Raw genomic sequence first — 24,803 nt, 5'->3', positions numbered from 1 at the left:
AATGCACAACAGTCACCCTGGCATATCACGAGTGGAGCTCGATATCTCAACATAGGTATCCTGTGGATAGGTCGAAATATGATGGATTTATAGCCATTCACTATGCCTATATGGTCAAAGTGATACATGAACCAGAACCCACTTCTCTTGAGCAAGTCATGGGAAAAGAAAAATGGGAGAAAGGCATGGATGAAGAAATGGATGCCTTGGAAGCAAATGCTACATGGGAATTGGTGCTTTTGCCTAAAGACAAGAATGCGATTGGCTGCAAGTGGGTTCATAAGGTGAAGCACAATGCAGATGGTTCTGTGAATGAATACAAGGCAAGATTAGTTGTCAAGGGGTATGCACAATGGCATTGATTATGAAGAAACATTCAGTCCGGTTGCAAGGATGGCAACCGTCAAAGTAGTCATTGCTATGGCTGCATCAAAGGGATGGTCTTTACATCAGAAGGATGTAAAGAATGTCTTATTGCATGGTGATTTGCAAGAAGAGGTCTATATGGAGCAGCCACTAGGATATGTTCATGTTGTTCATCCTGAGTTTGTTTGCAGGTTGAAGAAAGCCTTGTATGGCTTGAAGCAAGCACCTAGAGCATGGTCTAATGTTGACTCTGTGCCAACATGAACTTATGAAGAAAGAGAAGGTGTTATAACTTTGTGATACAACTTTGTGATACAACTTTGTGTTACAAATTTGTGTTACAACTTTGTGTTACAACTTCTAGACACAACTTTGTGTTACGACTTTGTGTAACAACTTTGTATTACGAGTTTGTGTTACAACTTCTGCATGAAGAGAGAGAATGTGTTACGACTTTGTGACACAACTTTGTGTTACAACTTTGTGTAACAACTTTGTGTAACAACTTTGTGATACGACTTTGTGTTACATGCAGAGAGAGAAGCTCTCCAACTTGTATAAATACCCCATAATGGAATGAAGCCCACACTCTTGGGGCACTGTGTTGAGTCTACATTGGTATTCCAAGCATTTGTCTCAAGTGTCCATGCTTCCTTGCACTGCATGTCCAAAAGCATGTCCTAACCTTGCAACCCTTCTCCCCTCTCCTCCAACCCTGCAACCCACCCTCTCCCTCTCCTCCTCCCTCCTTCTCCTTCCTCCTTCTCCTCCTCCTCCCTCCTCCTCCTCCTCCCTCCTCCTCCTCCTCCTCTCTCCTCCCCCTCCCTCCTCTTCTTCCCTCCTCCTCCTTCCTCCTCACTCTCTTCCTTCACCCATGCTCTTACACCTTCTTCCTCTCCCACTCCTATGCTTTCCTAAACCCTTAAACTCCATGATCTACGAGGGAGACGAGTTCTCCACCATGTACCCTACTCTGAACCTTGGATCCTCCTTCTAACCCTGGACCCCTTCTAAACCTTGGAACCTCCTTCTAAACCCTGGAACTCTTTCTGAACCCTGGAACTCTTTCTGAACCCTGGAACCTCCTTCTGAACCCTGGAACTCCTCCTAAACCTTGGAACTCTTTCTAAACCCTAGAACCTCCTTCTGAACCCTTAAACTCCTCCTAAACCCTACAACCCCCAATGAAGGCAAAAGCCTTCATTACCTCAACAAAGATGGTTTACGTGCCTTTTACACATGCTTGCACTTTGTTTGCTTACCACATTTAAGCCTACGTCTCTCACCGGAACATGACTCGAGGTCCTAAGCTACACATATACTACAACAACAATCCCAATATATCTGTAGGTGACAAAAAGCCTCGGAACCTTGCAACATAGAATACCCAGCTCTTCCTACGAAAGCAGTAGGATAGAGCCAACATTTGGCACCGCTGCCGGGGAGACTAGCGTCTCAAGTCATGAGTAAACATACGTAGGTATGTGTAAAACAAGTCACTACTTCAAACTTTCACGAACATAACACTCAAGGGCAAGGAGAGTAAATTTTTTTTTTTTTCCAAATCTAGCCAAACATATCAACCCCAAACATCCACTTGGGGTTACTACCTTAAGAAATTTTCTTAATTTCTTAAAATGAGCCACATGATATACAATCAGGCTTGGTAGTGGACACGCATGCGTAGAGCTTTCAATTTCGATCATTTTACCTTTTTACAGAAAGGCAAACCGAGCTCTCCATAAAGAGTTATGGCTCGGGAAGAGTTTATGGTTAAACCCTAAACCTAAACCCTAAACCTAAAATCCAATCCTATAAAAACCTACTCCACCCCCCCTCATTCTTCATCTTTCACTTTTTGCCTCCATTCTCTTCCTCATTCCGCCGAGCCCCACGCAAGACACTCCTCCCTCTCCATCGACCACCCCCTTACTCCTATCCTCGCCATGTAAGTGACATCGAGCCCTTCTCGCAGCGATGACCTAGCCTTCCACCCACCGTCCATTGTTCTGCAACAATCCCGTTACATCGAGAAAGACTTGGAGAGCGTTCAGGTGACCACTCCTCCCTGCTTTTCGATTTCAGTCTTTCAGGTTTTTTCCTCTTTTTTCCACCTCCCCCCTCCCCCTTGACCACCACCTCCCCTTCCCCCTCCCCCTTCATCTCCACCTCCCCCTCTCCACCTCCCCCTCCACCACCATCTCCCCCTTCATCTCCACCTCCCCCCCTCCCCCTCCCCCTCCATGAGGATTACCAAAAAGCGAGCAGAGAAAAGTGAGCAGCCCCAAATAAGTGAGAAAGATTAAATAGGTTTCAAGTGAGCAAGAACCTCATCCAGCATCTTATTGCTCTCAATATGATTGGAACAATTGATGTGATCATAAGAAAATTAAACATATTCCAACAATGAAGGCATGACTGAAACTCACAATTAACTTCTCTTTCATCCCCATACTATCAATTTGAGTCATTGTGGAGAGGTAGAGACATAACAATACATAAAATTTGCGATAAAAAAAGCAAACACTACTCAGATTGAACATACACATAGCAAGATAATGATAGATCACAATGTAGAATATATGACTGAAAATATGTAAACATGATCATGTGCTACATATACATATCATGTCTTTTATGCTTGCAGAAGATCATCCATACATTCGATCCAAAAACATGGAAACAGAACTAAATATGTCAAAAGAAAAAAAACACATTTTCATCATAAGGATTAATTTTGCTTAGTGAAAATACCTTTGTAATCTGGACAATACCATGCTTTAAAAAACTTAGGGAGCCAAAAAAGGATTTTAGCCCTCCATATTTCTATTATGAACAATGTCTGAATGATAGTTCTATCGGAACTAGAAATGAATGCATCTAACCACTATGTTGAGTGCTCATCCAGTATCCTATAGACTATTATGTTAAACTCAATATGTGACCACAAACTCAAGCATAAGAGGAGCATGATTCAAGTGAAATAATTGGCAAAGACACTCTGTAACTAGTATCCTACTGCATCTAACGGAAAATATGCACCAGGCATTAACAAGCTTTAATTTCCACCCGTATAAGCAAACTTGTATCTTGTAGTATGAAAAACTTTAAGGAAAACATTGCACTTAATGCATCAGTTAAGCTAGTGACTACTCATCATGCACAATCAAACACTCATCAAGGAAAGTCTAGTCAAGCAAGTTGAAGCAAAAAACCAAATATCTATTTGGATCTATGCCGTGGTGTATCCGCTAACCATGAGTAGCAAAAGAACCTATGAAAAAAGCAAAATAGGGGTTATGCCACTCTACCATGATCACTTCCATGCTACAAATAAGGGAATACATAGTCATTTTAGGGTACTTTTAGGGTTCATTCCCAACCACTAAAAAGAGAGCCAATGCTATCTATTTGTATTCATAAAATCTTTATGAACATTATCATGTTCAATATAAGGATAGGAGCCAGCTCAATGGGTAGTCTTAAACAAATATAAACACTATTCAAATTTTAACCTTATGCAAAAGCTTTTTTTTTAACACAAAGTAAAACTTGATTATACATATAGATGGGAATCAAGTCACCATTGTAAGTATGTATTTAGTAATTAAGTTGAAAATATTCCCTTAGAAAAAATAGCTCAATCAACATAGTACCCATATTATATATCCAAAATTTACAAGATCTCATTCATACCATTAGATTGTTTTCATCACTGTCATCAGTACTAACCTCAATTGGCATTATGTATTTGGGTCAAAATAGTTTTTAGTATAGGATATAATGGAGCAATACATTTATGTAATATCTAGTGATCATAGTTTCTAATATAGGATAAAATGGAGCATAGAGTAATGTTGTCATTCAAGAATGATAATATACCTTCCTTGACCATATACAAGTATCATGCATTCATAAAAAAAGTTAGTCATAAACTGCAATATAATGTGCCCATAATGCATGTACATTAAATCTTCACATGTTAGAATGTGAGAAAGGGAATAATTTGACTATGAAATCAAGGATCAATGTAGGAAATGGTCTTCTATGCACACATATATGCTAAGGTTCCATCTAATACAATATTGGAAATTGATGTGAGTATAAGTGTATGCATCCATCGGTGATGTATATGAGTGTATCCATTTGTGATGTATATTGTAGTACTAATCCATGGTGCTTTACAGCTTGAGTTGTTTGTAGCGCAATTAATCACAACAATTTTGTATTTTTTAAAAGAAAAATGCCATAAAAATTTCATGCTGCAAAATACACACAAAAAAATGGCATTTGTAGCATTAATCCAATCATTTCCTACAAGCAATCTCCATCCCTCCCTTTCTTGCTTACTCTTTCGGCCACCTCCACCCTCTTGTTGCCCTTCAAGACTGCCTCTTGCCTCCTCGCCTCCTTGCTTCCTTACCTCCTCACCTCCTTGCTTCTTTGCCTTCTCACCTCCTTGCATCATGCTTGTTGCTGGCAATTCCAAGGCTGTCCCTCCCCTCATTGGCCAGCTCCTCTACTCCTCACGTCATCCTTCTCCTCATTTTGGTGTCTCCAATGAATAGCTTGGGGGTCTTGTTTTTGGAGGGGGGAAGCATAAGAATGGCAACACCTTAATGCGCTGTCATTTTTCGTGCTTTTGCCACCCAAAAACAAGACCTGCAAAGCCCTTGCTTAAGCTTGAATGAGCCTCTTGATTTTGGGCATGTTAAGCCATTTTTGACCATTATACCCCCAAAATCAAGAGGCTCATCATTCAAGCTTAAGCAAGGGCTTTGCAAGCATTGCAAGTCCAGTAAATGAAATCAATCAGATTAGGAATTGGCAAACTCAATTTGGGAATGGTCAGAAATACTTTGTCTTTGAATAATGCCTTGGACCATGGGATGGGGTCCCATGAACCTGCTACCTATGATGACGAATGGTTTTGCCCTCGACTAAAGGTGACGTGTGTAGTAGTAAAAGGATAGCCCTCATGGAATCTCTAAGGGGTCTTGATTTCGGCCATGATTTGCACATTCTAGCACTTGAGCCATACATCAATTTCCAACACTTGAGGCATATAGTGGCTTTGCCCACGCAACATTTCCAGCTGCAATCCAAGCATCAAGCAATCTCATATTCTGTATCCAGAGACATCATGAGGGGTAGAGCCACTTTTTGGTAGTCTCACTAGCAATATGTATTGAAAAAAAAATGTATTCAATTATTATATTCTTCCTTGCTATATGAATGCTCTTAATGCATCCAAATTGTAGAACTACTTCAATACTACTTCTTAGTTATATTGTATAATAACCTCCATATGTATGCTCGTGAGACAACAAAAAAGAGACCTGGCAACCCAAAAATGATAGTGCATTGATGCGCTGCCATTTTTGGGCTACTAGGCCTCTTTTTTAATGTCTCCTGAACATAAGAACAAGCACTTGTGTTCCTTACCTTTCTTTCCAATGGAGGTCTTGATTTTGGGGGTGTATGCCAAAAATTGATAAACAACATTATTTGATGCATATAGTTTTATTAAATCGATAAAATAGGCATGAAAACATCTAAATTGGCTCTTGCCATTTGACTTGATGTATGACATGACCCCATTTGGATTTGTAATTCCAAAGATACGGGGTCTTACTTTTAGGGCTTGAATGCCTAAAATAGGCAGTGCATCAATGCGCTGCCTATTTCATACATTTAGGCCTCAAAAGTAGGACCCCATGTAGGACCAAATGAGGTCCTACTTTTGAGGCCTAAATGCATGAAATAGGCAGCACATTGACAAGCTACCTATTTCAAGAATTCAAGTCCTAAAAGTAGGACCCTATATCTTTGGACTTACAAATCTATCATTGTGGCTACTGACGGCGTTGTTGATTGACCAACATATTCAAAAGTGCAAACATAAAGGATATGATCATAATGATTGTGCGAATAGCTTGAGCATCACCTTCATAATCTTCAAGTTCTCTTAAATGGGCTGCAATCTCTTCTAACAACAGAGTTCTTCCCGACATCTTCTTTATCACATCAGAAACACATGCATATACTAGGCATAACATGCAATCAAGTACACCCGCAATTGTTTAGTAAGGTGGGATGAATCCAATACCAAATGTACCCGGCATCTCCACCAAAAGATGTGACATGAAGTTGGGGGTGATAAACTTCACGCACCTCTTCACTTCCTGCTGCTTTCGACGAACTTACTGACAAAGATATTTATCATTGAGAAAAGGGCATTAAAAGGAAGCTTTTGTGCCAAGATACCACACCATACTTTTCTCCCTCATATGAGAATGAAGATGGTAACATCCCAAGTAATGCTGTACTCAAGCATAGGGAGAAGGAAAGGATCAGCAAAGGCCATAATCTCAGCGAGCCGGTTTGCGCCAAAGAGAAGAGTGATACGTTGTTGAAAGAAGATCTTGTGGCTCAACATGACATGAACTGATATATATCGAGGAGTTTGAAGGGGATGATTGGGTTGGATGGGTAGGTTCCAAGGAAACATTGCAACTCCTTCATAGACACCTTTACACTTAGCTCAAAACACTCTTCAAACTGTCATAAGACACAGAGGCCTATAACTTTCAATAGAGACATGATATCAAACATTAAAACACATAAAGAGATGCAGCTTGAGATAGGCTTCATGCTGATATAAGTTTTGTTGAAAACAGATAGACGGTTGAGATATGGACAGTTTACTGGAAGGGAGTAAAAACTATCATACTGTCAGACACAGAGACTCGTAACATTTTGCAGCAATATCTGATTCAAGATCTAAGCACATACAAACATGTGTCTTAAAGAGAGCTTCGTGCTGATATATGTTTCGTAAGAAATAGAGAAGCAGCCAAAAAGTTATGGATAGTTTACTAAACGGGGGTAAAAACTATCATGAAAATAGACTGTCAGACACAGAGACTCATAACTTTTTGCAATAGTATTTGATTCAAGATCTGATCACATAAGGACATGTGCCTTAAATGGAACTTCACCTCAGGGGGATCACTCATCATATGTAACCCTATCACGTGAGTTCAACAAAAGGATATTTTTTATTTCTAAAATTTACAGAAATAAATATACATAAGGGACTATTTAAAATAGTTTTGGAAAAAATTTACAGATTTGTATAGAAAAGGGGTACATTTTATTTATGAAAAATTTACACAGATAAGGGATTTTAGAAATATGCCTTGAATGCACATGGTATAGAGGGTTTATACATAGTAACCCCCCCGAGAACTTCACGGTGATATATGTTTCATAAGAAACAGAGAAGCGGCCAAAACGTTATGGATAGTTTATTAGACGGGGGTAGAAACTATCATGAAAACAGACTATCAAACACAGAGACTCATTACTTTTTGCAGCAATATTTGATTTAAGATCAAATCACATAGCAACATGCATCTTAAAGAGAGCTTCGTGGTGAATAAATTTCATTAAAATTGGACTTCCGAGCAGAAAGTTATGAGCAAAACACTAACAGGGGGGTCAACTGTCATGAAAACTACCCTCTACCCATGCTAATTTCGCCTGAGCATGATGCTCCCTAAAGAATCCACCTTCATCAACAATCCACCCCTCATAGATTTTGCCTAGAAGAGGGGAAGAAGTTTGCATGGTGGCTCGGGAAACAGATGGACCATCTGTGCACAATGAGTGGCCGAATACAAGGAACTTTTAAGGCTTTGAAAGAAAGAAAAGGGAAGAGACACTCAAGAGAGAGAGAACCTGAAGTGACCTTCATTACCAATAGAGTGAGACTCAAAGAATGGCACGTAATGGTCGAGAAAGAAACGGGGAGGAAGGTGAAAAAGTTGAGATCAGACAGAGGTGGTGAGTTCACATCTAGTGAATTCAAAAGTTACTGTAAAAGTCATGGGATCAAGAGGCAGAAACCCCCGTCACATACATCACAGCAAAATGGAGTAGCAGAGCGCAAGATGCACGTCATCTGCGAAATGGGCAAGAGTATGATGAAAGGGAAAGATTTGCCAAAGACTTTCTAGGCTGAAGCATGTAACACGGTAGTTTACATTCTGAATCATAGCTACACAAAGGCTGTGAATGGGATGACTCCATTGTAGGCCTTTTCTGGTAAGAAACCTTCAACTGTACATTTCAGAGTTTTTGGATGTGATTGTTTTGTGCATGTCCCTAATGCTAACAGGACCAAATGGGAACTGAAGAGCCGGAAGTGTATTTTCTTGGGATACAGTGAAGAGGAGAAGGGTTACCATCTCTATAATCCTATTACCAAGAAGGTAATAGTAAGTCGCGATGTGGTCTTCTCAGAACAGCCGCATCGATTGGAGGAGGATGCTTCCTTCCCAGACAAACAGGACGAGGATATCCATCCAGTATAACCACCAACAGTAGACCGAACTCCCCTAATGGTGCTTGAGAGGATTCAAGATAAAGAAGAGGAAGAAGAGCCTGTAGAACCACAATGGCAACGGCCATTCCCGAAGTAGGTTAAGCATCTTTTGGATGGCAGAGATTCTCCAGCCATTGAGGAGGAATCATCCGAACACCGCCGGTCCAAGAGATTAGAGGAGCAAAGAAGGGCACAAGAACACTTGGTCAACTAGCTTTGATGGTAGAGATGATCCATGCTGAAGAACCCAAGTGTCTTGAGGAGGCACAGGGTGATGATAGGTGGATGGAGGCCATGCAGTCGGAGTATGGCTCCATAATGACGAACAACACTTGGGACCTTGTGGATTGACCACCAAAACGCAAGGTAATCGGCACCAAGTGGGTGTACAAGACCAAGTACAAGTCCGACGGCACATTGGATAAGTACAAGGCTCAGCTCATGGCAAAAGGATTGGCACAGGTACATGGCTTTGATTATCAGGATACTTTTACTCCCACAGCTTGACTAACCACAGTTCGCAGTGTTTTGGCTTTACCAGCACAGGAAAGTTGGCTCGTGTTTCAGATGGATGTAAAATCCGCCTTTCTGAATGGAGATGATCTCAAGGAGGAGGTATATGTGGAACAACCACCAGGTTTTGTGATCCCTGGTTTTGATCCCCGGTTCAAAAGGTAAAGTCTGTAAATTGAAGAAGGCACTTTACGGGCTAAAACAGGCCCCACGAGCGTGGTACCAGTGGATTGATGCCTACTTTCTGCAAAACGGGTTCATGAGGAGCCCATTTGATGCAAATTTGTATATCTACAGAGAAGGAGGCAGGTGTATGATCGTGGTCCTTTATGTGGATGACCTTGTCATAATAGGGAACCATGAAGAAAAGATCTCGCAGACAAAGTACTTGCTAGGAAGAGAGTTTAAAATGACAGACCTCGGATGGATGCATTTCTGTTTGGGGATTGAAGTTTGGCAAGAGCCAAAACAGATCTTCATCTCACAGCTGAAGTATGCTGGAGAGATACTGAAGGCATTTAGCATGGCTGAGTGCAAGACAGTTGGCACCCCTGTGGAGGTTGACGTGAAGCTCTCAAACGAGGACTCATCACCATTGGTGGATGAAGCAAAGTACAGAAGGCTTGTGGGCAGTTTGATTTACTTGTGCAACACACGACCGGACATCAGTTTTGCGACTGGTGTACTAAGTAGGTTTTCCAATAAGCCTCGGAACCATTGGAGGGCAGGGATGCAGGTGCTGAAATACATCAAAGGCACACTTGATTATGGCATCACCTATACCAAGGGCAACACCTTGATCGGGTTCTGTGACTCAGATTGGGCAGGAGACGTGGATAGCAGGAGATCAGTGATAGGTTACTGTTTCTCACTTAGATCTGGAGCTGTGTCATGGGTCAGCAAGGAGCAACCCATAGTTGCTCTTTCTTGTACTGAGGCTAAGTACAAATCAGCATGTTTTGCTTCTTGTAAGGCAGTGTGGTTGAGGAGGATTTTAGGAGACATGGGTGTAGTGTAGAACAAGCCTATGCAGTTATCATGTGACAATCAGAGTTGCATGGCAATTGCAAAGGACCCGACTCTAACGGATGTGTGAGAACACTTATTGGTCATGGAGGATGGCATGTTAGAGTCCTTCTACTTTACCTTAAATGGTGGTAAGATCAGCCACGTGTGGAGAAGTGCATGCATAGTGCCAATTTCATTCCTCCTACAACTTTGAAGATTGCTAACAATGTGTTTGACTAGTGCAGCATTTAATTTTTGTATGTCAAATCCTAGTTATTGCTTCAAAAGATGATGGACAATTAAGTTAAAATGTTATTTCTTTTAATGTTTTCTCCTTTCAGTTCATGGTGGTAAATGTTTTTCAAAAAATTTGGGGATTTTATGAATAATTTTAATTTTTAGGGTTTTGATATATATTAAGGGGTAAGAGCCCTTTTTACATCACATTCTCACTTTCACATTTAGAGAGCCATAGAAACTCCCATCCTTGGAAGTTACTCCCTCCATCAACTACTATTTGCCATGGATTCAGCTAGAACTGCATTCCATGACTTCATCTCACGAACTGCATTTGCATCGTGAGGAAGAGCTATTTTTAGTGTTTGATAGGACTTTAGATGTCCTAGGTACATATATGCGAACCAAGGATAACTTCTCAGATCTCATCCTTTACATCCAAGATAATTTCTCAAATTTTTCCTATATACTTGACCACACTTCAAAGAGATGGGTTCTCATAGATTACATAAAGTATCTGTTCATAGCGGAAACCAAGTTTGTAAAGTGCTTGGCTCGCTTTTGTGACAACCTTACAGATGAAGGGTTTAGGATAGTCAAAGTTCAAGACATCCTAGATGTAGGGATCACAGGAAATAGAGGCACCAAATTCCTTTCATGGGAGATGACATTCATCTTTCTTCTCCAAGAAGGAAATTTAGAGGAAGAAGCCTCATCGTCTAGCACCCCCCTATTAGAACTTCTGATCTGGTCATCCCTAGACTAGACTGAGACATCTACATGGAAGAGAGTCTTGATGATCCAATAGAGGATATGGAAGCTGAGCCTACTTCAAGAGCCCCCAATAGAGCAAGAATCTGCATCGGAGACCATTGACCTAGACTCAAAATTATGGTCTTTGTCCCCCCTCATCATCGATGGAGAAGAGTACATATTCCTCCATGACATAGAGATTCTTTTTGGACTATGAGAGGATGAGGCACTCGGAGTCCTATCGGGGTTCGATGTTGACACGTGTCAAAGATCCTGGGGTTTTAGGTACCAAAGACCAGACAATGGAAGACTTCCTCTTGACGACACTCGTTTCAATGAGGGATCTAGACATGTCTGTATACGATGCACAACCCTCTCATGCAGAAGCTTCCACCTCCAACACAGGTCATGAGAAAGCGCCCACCTCCCAAATGGAACATCACATAGCAGTTGGTTCCATCAACATTGCAAATGAGGAAGGGATAGAAGCCAACGACGCTATAGTGGTAAGTTCGAACAATATTTTTTATTTTGATGTTCTTTTAGTATAATTTGTTTTGTCGATCTTCTAATGTTTATTGAATTGTTGCAGGATGCGTTCAAGCTTGATGAATTCTGATCTCGATGGGGTAACATTCGCAGCACATTTGGGCGAGATCATTCTTTGGCCCATTACCTTGGCAAAGTCACAGAGCATATCATGGTCTTTCATGGCAAATTTTCTCCTTGAGGTCCTTCAGAGATGCTGAAGTGCAAGGCATTGTCACACGCTATCAGATACTGTAACATTACTCAGAATGTTGACAAAGTCATTTTGGTACACCGCCTGGCTGCTATCAATGCCTTTGGATCGAACATTCATGGTAGGGAAATGACAGCCTTTTGTATATATAAACTAGCCAAGAAGAAAGATAGCTTGTGAGGTATTTTGTATATATAAACATATATTTCAATGGATACATGACTACATGTCTTTATTATCTATTTTAAGTTATCATTGCTCGTCATGAATTCTATTGTATTTTGTTTAAGTCGTTGATGATATATTTTCTCCACCATTTTAATGGTGTTAATTTAATAAATTTCTAGCCAATTTAGTATCCATTTCACCAATTCTGGGTATCAAGAGTTCATTTCTGTCAAATCCTGAAGGAATTTCATTGTTGCGTAGAAGGAAAAAGTGTCCGGCACGTCGCCAGGACCCCAAAAATCCCAAAACCCACCATCGCGTGAATTTGGGCATTCTAGCAAGCGAATTTTGCCAGAATGCCCAAATTCACGCCATGGCGGGTTTTGGGCTTTCTGGGGTCCTAGCGACATGCCAGACACTTTTCCCTCCTGCACAATGGTGAAATTCCTTCAAGATTTGACAAAATTCAAAACTTAACTTAAAATGATCATTTACTGCAAGCATTGAAATGGAAAATATACAACAATGTGATAGTGTAGAGAATGTCGATATATTTTATTTGAAAAAATCGACCCTTCGGCCTTAGATACAAGATAGTGCCTTCAAGGGTAGGGGGTGGTTTAAGTCCTCAGAGTGGGATGTAAGAGAATCTAGGGCTTCAAACTTGGGTCACTCCATAGCTGCTTTGCCAGAGCCATGTCCTTATCCATGATCGTGACGCGCTTTGCATAGATGGCATACAAGTTGGCATCCTCGAATAGAGCAGTGATCACTTGCTCTTCTGCAGCATCCTGGAGCGCCTCCATAGCTCTTGTGCTAAAGCGTACGTCATCCTTGTATCCTTGAGCGATATCCTGTACCACAGATTGGAAGGGAGCATGCGGGATCAAGTTGTCGGTGGTTTTCTGCATTTGCCTGATCTCCCTTAGGGCTTGCACTCCTGGTTTTGCTTGGTACGGCTTCTGACTGTTGGTGGGGGCCTTACAAGTACCCGAACGCATTTCCACGACCTCCTATCTGCCTTGAACTTCTTTTGCTGCTCTTGTCTGCGTTGGTCCTCCTCTGAGTCCTCCTCTCATTGACGTCTGGAGCTTTGGCCTTCTTTGGGATGGGGCTTCCTCGGAGTCTGCTTTATCCTCCTCATGGGCATAGGGGTCATCTCTACCATGGGTTGTATCTCTGGGAGAGGGAAGATGGTGCTCTTCCTAGCAGTCTATTGACTCTCACGAAGCCTCTCTATATCTGAGAGGTTATCAAACACATTTTGTTCGATCGGGAGAGGGATCTCATGGGGAGGGGAAGGCCAAGGGGAAGGATGAGGGGAAGGCTGAGGGTCAGTAGGCTGAGGCTGAGGCTGAGGGGAAGGTCAAGGGTCATGCTGAGGTTGAGGCTGAGGGGAAGGCTAAGGGGAAGGATGGGGAGAAGGCTGAGGGGAAGGCTTATGCTCTTGGGGCTAGGGAGTGGGCTCACGGGACTTGGGAGGAGAAGAAGGCTAAGGAGACTAGGGAGTGGTCTCATGAGACTTGGGGAGGGCTCACGAGAGTCGAGGGAGGCACCACCAGTCTCGGATAGATTCATGTGTGCGGATGCCATGGAGGTGGTGGAGCTAGAGGAGGAAGGGTGGAGGCGGCGTCCAGTGGGTCTAGCAGTGTTCTTCACTCTTGCCATTGAATAATAAGAGTTAGGGTTTTTTTAACTTTTTATAAGGGCCCATCATGTTTTGACATCCCTTTTAATTACATTTAGGGTTTCATTGTGCCCCCTACCCCCACCCTAACCCCTCGAACCCCCCCACCCTCGCTGCCCTCCCCCCCCTTGCCCTCCCCCTACTTGCCCCGCCCACACCCGTTGCCCTCCCCCATACCCCCAATCCCCCCTCCCCCCACCCTTGCTACCACTCCACCCCTCTCCTTGCCCCGCCCCTTTCCCCTCCCCCCTCGTTCACCATGTCCCCACTTTCCCCAATGTCATGTGAGTACAAAAATTGTGGTCAAAATAAGCAAGATATTAAAGAGTGAGTACACAAATTGTGGTCAAAATAAGCAATATATTTATTTCATATTTGTATACAATTACACCATAGCTTCTGTTGGTGGTTGGACCCATCTACTCCCTTCTCTCACTCTAGCTTGCAACCAACGTGTGACTCCTTGACTCCCTATGGATGCTTTCCAAGCACTATGCCTTCTATTCTTTTATACAATTTGAACTACTTTTGCAAGTTCTGATGCCTTTGCCTTTTCAAACTTCAAAGTCTTTCCTAGTAAACATCTAAAAAACCAATCGAACATCTCATGCAATGCATTGCTGCGAGTGACACCACCACCATGCCTTGAGTTCTTGAAGTAGGCTGCCTTGGCTCTATAGTGCGACTTCTCCATGCCTTGTGTATTCCTAACTTGTGTTCTTTCACCAATTGAGCTTCATCCATTTTGATGACAAATATGAGCTTTCCATTGCAATCTGTACGACAAAAGAGAAAAATCGTTATGATAAACATGATATAGGAAATGAACTAAGTAAAGTGCAATGCTATAATGGATTTCCTCATACCATCTTCTCTCATGCCATAGAATTTGACCATTGCTTGTTGCAGTTTCTCAACATCTAAGTAGACATTGTTGAAAGCATTCATCTCAAAGGTTTGCAAGCTAGATTTCTTTTTACTCTTCCAAGTCATTGTGCCCCTTATGCAATGGTACCCTCCAAGCATTTCTCTTGCACATTGGTTTGTTTCTTGCCGTGCACGTCTCATAGACCAAGGTGTGGGTAGGGGCACTGTAGACTTCTTATACTTTCCCAAAATAGTAGACTTGAAAATTTTGAAAATAGATGTGTAAGCTTCACGAGTTACACTGGCAGTATCACAAGCTGCAATGCATCCACAATATTCTTAAAGTCCTTCATCACCTCCTCAGCAACTTGCACATGTAGGTGCTTGTGTCTTGGGTCCCTTAGTATCCCAATGACATCGCTTGACTTCAATAAACTAGCTAGAGCATATGAACAAACAATATCATCCCTGTCCATTCTTCCCATCAGATCTTCCATGAAGTTCCTAAAGAAGAACACAATAAAAAATTAGTCACAAACAGTATATAGCACAAAAGAGTGTAATCTCATTGGAACATTTGATAACCAACCTTGTAGCCCAGACTCTCCTCTTTCTAGCACTACCAATGGGTGCCAATGCATCCATGTTATGTAAGTACCTTCTTTTCCTATCCTTCAATCCCAAAGGTGTTTCTTTCATCTTTTGCACTCGTTCTTCTACCTTCTCTCGTTCCTTCTCTATGGCTCATCGTACTTGATTGTATATAGATCTTTCTAAGCCTTTTTTGAACTCAACTAGCTTACAGAGTGACTCTTCTAATTTATGTCGCTCCAAGTCCAATGCATTTCGCTCCAAGTCCAATGCTTTGGCTTTATCATAAAGATCCTGGTTCTCCCTTTGAAGATCCTGCATAGAGTTATGCATTGCAACAATGGTGCTATTTCCTAAATGTGCTACCATCTCTGCTTGGGCTCTACACATCTTGCTTGCTTGCATAGCCATTGACTGAGAATTGTTTAATCGATTGCAATAACCAAGCAACCCCGCATGTCCATTTCCAACAAACCGACTAGCTCATGCATTGTATGGAAAGGAGGGCTCTTTTGGTTGGCAGGACCTAAAGGATACAAGGATCCTTCTACCCAAAGGTCGAGATGCTTCTTTCCTTGTGAACAAAGACTGTGGATTTTGGAAGCTCCCCTCAATCCTAGACTACGTGTGCTTGCATATTCAGCCTCCAACTCTAAGTGAACCTAGTACTTGTTGGAGACGTCCTCGAATAATGCCATGACTAAAGGAGTGTAGAGAAGGAGAAGGTGTGGAGATGCAAGCTTGAAGGATCAGCACGCAGGAAGAGGGAGGGCGAGGAGGAGAAGGGATGGCGGAGGGAGGACCAGTAGTTGAAGAGGAGGAAAGGGGGGCAAACCAACAGGTGTGGAGGGTGAGGAGGAGTAGGCGTGGAGGAGGGAGGGAGGAGGGAGGAGCAAGAGGGAGGGGGGAGGAGGAGTAGCAGTGGAGGGAGGGGGAGGGTAGGAGGAGCAAGCATGGGGGAGGGAGGGAGGGGGAGGGCATAAGGAGCGGGCGTGGAGGAGGGAGGGAGGGAGGGGGAGGAGGAGGAAGGGGGAGGAGGGAGTGAGGAGGGGGAGGGGAGAAGAGGGGAGGGGGAGGAGAGGGGACGGGGAGGAGGGAGGCAGGGAGGGGGAGGAGGAGGGAGTGAGGAGGGGGAGTGAGGAGGGGGAGGGAGGACAGAGAAGGAGGGAGGGGATTCAAAATCCAAATTTTTGAATTTTTGAATTTTGAATTTTTTGGTTCCCACCTAGGAGGAGTTGTGTAAGAGGTGTAAGAGGTGGGGTCACTTGTGGGCTTAACCCACCTAGGTGAGGGGGGGTTAGGACTTTTTGGGACCTACCTTGGCCCTTTCATTAGGACTAATCCATTTCTTAATCCATTCCTTATGAGGCCCTTTTGAAACCCCAATTCTCCCCTAATGGAAGTTGTAGGTTTTCTTTATAGGCAAAAGTAAAAATTATCTATAACTACAAGCAGGGTGTAGGTGAGTTTTTTATTTTTCATTAAAAAAAGAACATCTTTCTCAAAGAACTTTTTGCTCAATTTCTAGTGTACACGGCTCTCTTCATGTCTACATGAGTCCTTCTAAATCATCGCGAAAATTTCTAAGAGGATGGTCGCGCTAACCCCGTGGCTCTCCAAATGACTTCTAAGTGGCACATGAATTATTTGATGCGAATTGCTCAAGCACAACCACACCAAACTTGAAATGAAGTGCTTTGGTAGTAATATCCAATTCTTGGCTGCAATGCTTCATTGGAGGGGTGGCGATAAAAGAGTTATAGGGGTGGACATCCAATGTCGTGTGAATGCCACAAATAATAGGGACAAGGCTTTTGAGCATTGACGTGGGGGGTGAACTGATCCATAGGCCCCCCTAACAATCCCAAAAATATATATATAATAATTAGTCCTTGCGGCGGGAGGATGGCACGATACAAAGTGCAAAAAATGAACTTTGCGAGAAGTTTCTCCACCGTTGGTGAGTCTCAAGAAGCTTTTGCACCCTTGGGCACCTATAAAGACCAATTCCCCTAAGCATACATCCTCTACTCCATAAGTGCACCTATATTAGAGCTTTCATTTGAGCTAAAAAGCCCTATTTTCTTTGCTCTAAAGAAGGAGATCTAAGCCCTCAAAGATCAGGCCTCTATTTTGGATAGTTTTGACAATGTTGTGAATTTGGTGCTACATTAGATGCTACTTTGGCATTTTTTATATTTTAAACTGTTGAATAGCATCAATACAATTGTGGCTACAACTTTCCTTTAGGTTGTTGCTATACCTGGATTTGCTTGGAATACTTTCATTTAGCCACCTTTATGAAGCATGCAAGTTGAAGTATCATTTCCACTATGATTTTCATTATGGACTTTGGTTACAAATCTTTGCTACACCAAATGCTTGTACTTTGAAGCTTTTCAGTTTTTTCTAGCCTTGTAAGAGAGTAGACACTACCCAATTCTTGGATTAGACCCTCTCATGGTTTGCTTATGCAAAATATGTGGAAAGCCAAATCATGAAGCAATGTTTTGTTATGCTACAATGGAAGAGAATGCCAACATTGCTTCCTTGTTGTAGATTGCCAAGATAATGGTTTCCAAGAAGGAAGCAACTACAAAACCAAAAACTGCCAATTTACTTTCGGTTGATGTGCCTCGGAGACAAGATGAGGCCTCCTATGATGATTATCTTTTTGAACCAGCTCCACATATGCTCCATATCTCTATTTTATGTTGAGTCAAGGTACTCTGCCTGGATAGTCCTCCAAAATGAATGGAATAAACTATTGTGTTCTTTGTAAACACCTCTGGTCACCATATGATGTAGGCCATGTGTATGTGTTTAGCTCCATGGTACCTCCTGCAGACATTGTGTGCATGTACATGTAGGGGAGATAACCATTGTAGGGATCTTATGTATCCCTTTGTTTGACTTCACACCCTTGGGAACCCTTGCTAGCATGAGATCCTAGCCATAGATTTATCCTTGACCACCATGAGATGGCTTGAGACACTATGTGACTAGATGTATCCTTGGCATAGCCTGAGGCATTCCCTTGAGGGGGGCTTCTTGGGATATCTCAAGGTGTATGCCCCAGGCACACCTTGGGTTCTATGTGTGTGTGCTAGAGGCATAGTTAGGTGCCCATAAGCACTGTTAGGTGGTGGTAGATGCCACATAGGCTGATTGAGAGATTCTAGGAGCTGATTGAGGAGTCTCGATATGGCCACCCTCGATAATGCATAAGACCTTCAAATCCCACGAGCTTTTGAACTCCAATATACTTTCGAGCGCATTACACGAAAGGCAGTAGAAAGTTCTCAGCCGGGTAAGATTATCAATGCCACTCACCACCTGCAAATTCACATACCGTTCGAATCTGAGTCTCTCTAAGTTGATCAGACCAATCAAGCCCCTGCCAATCTCAACAACGGATGAACAATCAGTTATCAGGAGCACTTTGAGTCTACTAAGCTTGTCCAGATGGGTGGTCTCCCTCAATCTACTGTACCCGCGAATAATCAAGACTTCCAAAGAACGTGCTATAAGACTAAGATCTGGAAACTCTGTGATTGTGTGCACATCCTTAATCTCAAGGACCCGCAGCTTCATCAGTTCGCCAAACGTAGGAAGTGTGGTTAACGGACCTAAACACAAATGTACTTCTTCCAAAGCTAAGCATCCACTTAAATCTGGTGCTTCCATCACTTTTCTCCTCTTTACTCGCGAAACGAGGGTAGAAACTAGGGAGCCAATACTCCTCTATTGAAACCCAAGGTTGCTTCTCGATTCCGCTCCAAAGAACCTTCAAATTATTCAGGTTGCTTAGATTGGGAAATGCCTCCAGTTGCTCCTCCACTAGTGTCACTTCTCTCAAATTCCTACAATAGCCCAAATCTGGTGGTCGCTTCGCACCTGTGCTTACTAGCTCCAAGGTTTGCAAAGCTCTCATAAGATCTGCTTTTAGTAAAGGTGGTTGTGGTCCGATCTTCGGCAGATAGTTGTACACAAACCTTTTCCAGGGATCAACTTGCACCCACAGCTGACCCCTTCTTTGTTTCCCCTCCCCACTTCTATTTACCCATCTCACCCTCTTCACATTCTCTAGATGCACAAGTCCACATATTCTTCTATCTACCCATCTCACCCACTTCTTGGATGCACAAGTCCGCATATTCTTGAAACTATTGTATGCAAATATGCATCTTGGCCCCGGATTCATAGAAAATTAGTCCACTTCTGGAGCAAAGGGTTTTGAGAGCTCTGCACCATTTTTCTATATCGACGCGTTTATCCGTCGCAGACAGCCTCTCCCAAGACTGACGCCATCTTGTATTGCTCTCGTTATCGAGATCCTTTACCGAAAGTTTGTAGAACAGAGGCACTATGTTTACAGAGGGCGTCTCTACGAAAACGGATAGCTCTATCATAGGCCACTTAGACGTCACATAATCCTCAAAAAGAACGACAACAGCCACCGTGCATCTTCTAGCTTTGGTGAAAAGACGGTCATTGAACTCTTTCCCCACGGGCAAACTGTGATATTTGATGTTGAGGAAAGGATGGTAGCCCACATGTTCAAGTTTATTATAGAGGTCTTTCAAAAAGGGCTTTTGCTTGCCACTGTGTGATAGAAATATGGGATGTGCCGGTTCTTCTCCGGGGTTCCTGCATGAGTGAAAAGGGAGCAGAGGTAAGAAAGAAGTCTATCTGTGGAGGGAGAGGGAATTAAATGAAGCAAAAGTGGAAGGCTCACGCATATATTGAGAGAAGGTGCAGCCAACAGATGACCACGAAGACGACGAAGGAGAACAAGAAGACCAATGAGAGGTACGGTGGGAATTTGATCAACTTGCTGCCCTTTGATGGAAGCTATCCAATGCCTCCAAGCAATGCCCATTGTGGTCAAAAGCCACAATTATGGAAGTCCAGGAGACCATTGTGATAAGGCATTATGGTGAACAATCTCCTTGCTTTGCACATGCCCCCACACATCCCAACCTTTGTGTCTGTAACAAAGTACTCCTAGAGTATTAAAACCTTTGTCTCATGGAATGCCATGATCACAACTTGTCTCTAGGTAGGGCACAACGAGGAGGCTTTACAACTATTTGGTCAAATGCAGTCTCATGGAATGCCATGATCACAACTTGTCTCTAGGTCCCAGGGCACAACGAGGAGGCTTTACAACTATTTGGTCAAATGCAGGTTGAAAGCATTGACCATAACAAGGTCACTTTCATTTACATTTTGGACCCTTGTGTCCTCCAAAATGTTGTCTCCTACCTTCTCTTAACACCCTCAATCTTTTGTCAGCCTGCGTGCTCTCCAGTGGGCTACACACTTGCTCTTGGGTGAGTATTGGATCACTGTGGATGCCTAATGGGACCACAAGGTGCCTAAGCTTCCCTTTATACAAATGAGGGAAAGGCAGCCCTCATCCCCTTGATTTCAATAAACTAGAGGGTCGGTCTTCTATCAGCACCCCATAATGCAGGCTGGATAACAAGTTCACCAGCCCAACTGACATGCCCACCTGACATGCCCACACTGCTTGTCTATTTGTGCCTATTTGCAAAGGCACTCCATCCCTTATGCCTAGCTCATCTAGCCCATGGCTACCCTGGTTTGCAGCATGTGTGTCAGCCCGCATTGCTCCTTAGATACAGCATAGAGCTACTCTTCTTCTAACTCCATGTTCTGCTCATGTGGCAGCCTCACCTCTTCTCCTAGGGTTTCACTGACCTTCACTCTTGTATTCTCTCTCTCTCTCCCTCTCTCTCTCTGTGTTTGCTTTTGTTTTTGTTTTTGTTTCTTTGATTTTCTTGCACAGCTTGCCTAAGTTTTCTCCCTACATTGCTTCACAATTCTCTTTTTGCTCCCTACATCACTTCCCAATTCTCCTTCATTCTTCCTATGTTTTGCTTCCTACATTGCTTTCCAATTCTGCCTGCATTTTGCTCCCTACTGTTGGAACACTGAAAGGAAAGAGTAGAGTTGACACAAAATCAGAGTACTTGCTTATAGAATGAAGAAGAAAGAGGTCCTTAAGTAGGCACCTCATACAAGGTCACTGACATCACTGATGACCTCAAAGCTCCACAATCATCTCCTCAATCTGCTCCTAGATTCACTCAATCATCCTATGTGGCTTTTCCACCACCTAACTGTGCTTGTGGGCACCTAACTGTGCCTCTAGCACTCACACATAGAAACATAAGGTGTGCCTGAGGCATACACCTTGAGATATCCCAACAAACCCCCCCTCAAGGAAATGCCTCAGGCTATGTCAAGGATACATCTAGTCTCATAGTTTCTCATGCCATCTCATGGTGGTCAAGGATAAATCTATGGCTAGGTTCTCATGCTAGCAAGGGTTCCCTTGGGTGTAAGGTAAACAGAAAGGGATACAAACAGACCTTCCAATGGTTATCTCCCCTACATGTACATGCACACAATGTCTGTAGGAGGTACCATGGAACAAAACATACACATGGCCTACATCATAAGGTGACCAGAGGTGTAAAACACACAACACACAATAGTTTATTTTCATTCATTTTTGGAGGACTATCCAGGCTGAGTACCTTGACATAAAAGAGAGATTTGGAGCATACATAGAGATGATTTAAAATGCATAATCTTCATGGGATGCCTCATCTTGTGGAGGCAAATTCACTGTAAGTAGATTTGCATTTTCTGTCTTTGCTTTGTCTCTGCAAAACTTCTCACTATGGTTGTTTTTGCCACAGTGCTTGCATGGATTAACTTTGAAGCAGTCCTTTGAAAGGTGATTTGTCTTTCCACAGTGATTGCAAGGAGAATACTTGCCCTTCTAGAATTTCATAACATAAGCAGTGTCATTGCCTTTCCTTAGCTCCATGTATCTTTCTTCTTCTTGGAGAGCTGAGATAATGCCTTCAAGGTTTGGATTGGGAAGATTCTTCAAAGTGCTAACAATGTGATCAAAACTTTCAGGCATACTCTTAAGTAACACTGCCATAGCATCATCAGGGGTGATAGGAGAGTTGATAGAAGCTAATAAGACTCCGCATATAGTTGACATGAGCAGCTAAAGTAGTATCACTTGCCATCTTTAATTCAAAGAAAGAGATTTTAAGTGATAGTTTAGATATGTGAGAGCTTGCACCAAAAATCAAATCTAGCTTCTGCCATGCTTCCGATGGAGACTCCAAGTCAGATATATGATGTATGTAATCATCACCCAAAGCTAAAGCAATTATACCATATGCTTTTTCTTCTCTTGCTGGATCCCTTGCCGGTCATGTCGGAGCTAAAGATTCTCCAGCATTTGAGGCCATAGAAGAAGCGGTAGGAGTAGGTTTGACAAGTCCCCATAAGTTCTCCCGCATCAATGCAAATTTTACCTTCATTTGCCATGTATGGAAGCCCTTTCCATTGAACTTCTCAAGATTATATAAGGTAGCCATGAGAGGGTCTAACCCAGATATTGGGCAGTGTCTATCTCTCTTACAAGGCAAAAAGAACTGAAATACTTCCAAAGTATAGGCACTTGATGTAGCAAATAGTAGTGACTAGTTTTCAAACAATGATGCTACTTTTTGCATGCTTCATAGAAGTGGATGAAATAAACACTTTCCAATCACAACCAGGTCTAGCAAGTCAAAACAAAACTGAAGCAACTCTTGTAGTGAAGTTATTGAAAACTTCAAAAGACCAGAAATGCTAGAGTAGCATTTTATGTAGCATCATTTTCAAAAGTATGTCAAAACTGTCAAAACTAGAGAGCTGAACTTGGAGGGCTCATATCACACTCTTCAAAGCAAAAGAAAGGGGGCTTTTTGAGGCAAAAGAAAGCTGGTATACCACAGTAGATCCTCTGGGAAGAAGAGGCGAAAATATGCGTCAGGTCGCCTTCACCTTCTTGAACAAAGTCGACTGGTTTTTCTCTGTTTTCTCCTTCAATATGCAGCCATTGCTGCTCAGATTTCAGCACAAGGTAGCTCTAGGTATGGAGAAGCTTGCCCTGGAAGGAATTAGACAAAGACAGAGCAGGCGCAGAGAACTTGCAGCAGAGAACTTCGACGATCTTTCTATAATGGCGGCGAGCAGACGCAATGATTCATCGATTCCTTGCAACCAGGAGTTTGCCCCAACTAGGTGGATCTTCAGCTGGAAGGGCGTGGGAAATGAGTGAGAATTGGAGGAGAACAAGCTTAGGCAAGTTTTTGGAAGAAGAGGGAGAGATGGTGAAGAAGAAGAAGAAGAAGATGATGATGATGATGTGGCAAAAATGGGCTCAAGGGGGATCAAATGGCTCTGATACCATGTTGGAACACTGAAAGGAAAGAGTAGAGTTGATACAAAATCAGAGTACTTGCTTATAGAATGAAGAAGAAAGAGGTCCTTAAGTAGGCACCTCATACAAGGTCACTGACATCACTGATGACCTCAAAGCTCCACAATCATCTCCTCAATCTGCTCCTAGATTCACTCAATCATCCTATGTGGCTTTTCCACCACCTAACTGTGCTTGTGGGCACCTAACTGTGCCTCTAGCACTCACACATAGAAACATAAGGTGTGCCTGAGGCATACACCTTGAGATATCCCAACACCTACTTTGCTTCCCAATTCTCCTTGTACCCTTGCAACAATGGCCTCTGTTAATAATGCTTGCATGACTTATGCTACCAAGACAACATGGATTTGTGCCCTAGTCTCATGGTTGCCTTGATCTATGCAACATGTAGAATATTCAAAATGTTATATAGACAATGCTCCAAAAGGAAAATGCTTGATATAAAAACGAGATCTCAGTGTAAACATTAGGGTGATGTGTTGATGTGGAACCGTGTCCTCCAAAATGTTGTCTTCTACCTCCTCTTAACACCTTCAATCTCTATTAGCCTGCATGCTCTCTAGTGAGTTTCAATGGGCTATAGACTTGATCTTGGATGAGTATTGGTGGATCACTGTGGATTCCTTGGATGCCAAATGGGACCCGAAGGTGGCTAAGGCTTTGCTTTATACAGGTGAGGGCAAGGCAGCCCTCATCCCCTTGATTTCAATCAGTTGGAAGGTCGACCTTTTGTTAGCACCCCACAATGCAGACTGGACAGCAAGTTCACCCACGCAACTGTCATGCCCACACTGCTTGCCTATTTGTGCCTATTTGCATTCCACACCATGATTGCAATGTCCACTAGGATGCCCTACATGTCTTTGCAAATGCAAGCAAAAGGTAACATTTGTCTGTGTTCTCAGCGCTAGTGTAGCAGATTAAAGGCCATAATCTTTAAGAGGGCCTTTCCATGATGCCCATCGCAACGTAGGAGAGATTTTTGCCTCAAAGACCACCCATAGCATGAGAATGCAGAAAAAACTTCTGTCCTGAAAATTTCTTAATATTCATAGTAGCGACATTTCATGTGAAATCGGCTATTCTCTTCGGGTGAAATGTTGCGCAAACCTAAGAAATCCTATTTCCACAGCTATTCTTTCCAAATTTCCCGACA

Source organism: Dipteris shenzhenensis, chromosome 20, assembly GCF_047967505.1.
Source record: "Dipteris shenzhenensis isolate YYH24624 ecotype China chromosome 20, Dip_SZ_1.0, whole genome shotgun sequence".
In the NCBI taxonomy this organism is placed as follows: domain Eukaryota; kingdom Viridiplantae; phylum Streptophyta; class Polypodiopsida; order Gleicheniales; family Dipteridaceae; genus Dipteris; species Dipteris shenzhenensis.
This window is presented reverse-complemented; position numbering follows the sequence as displayed.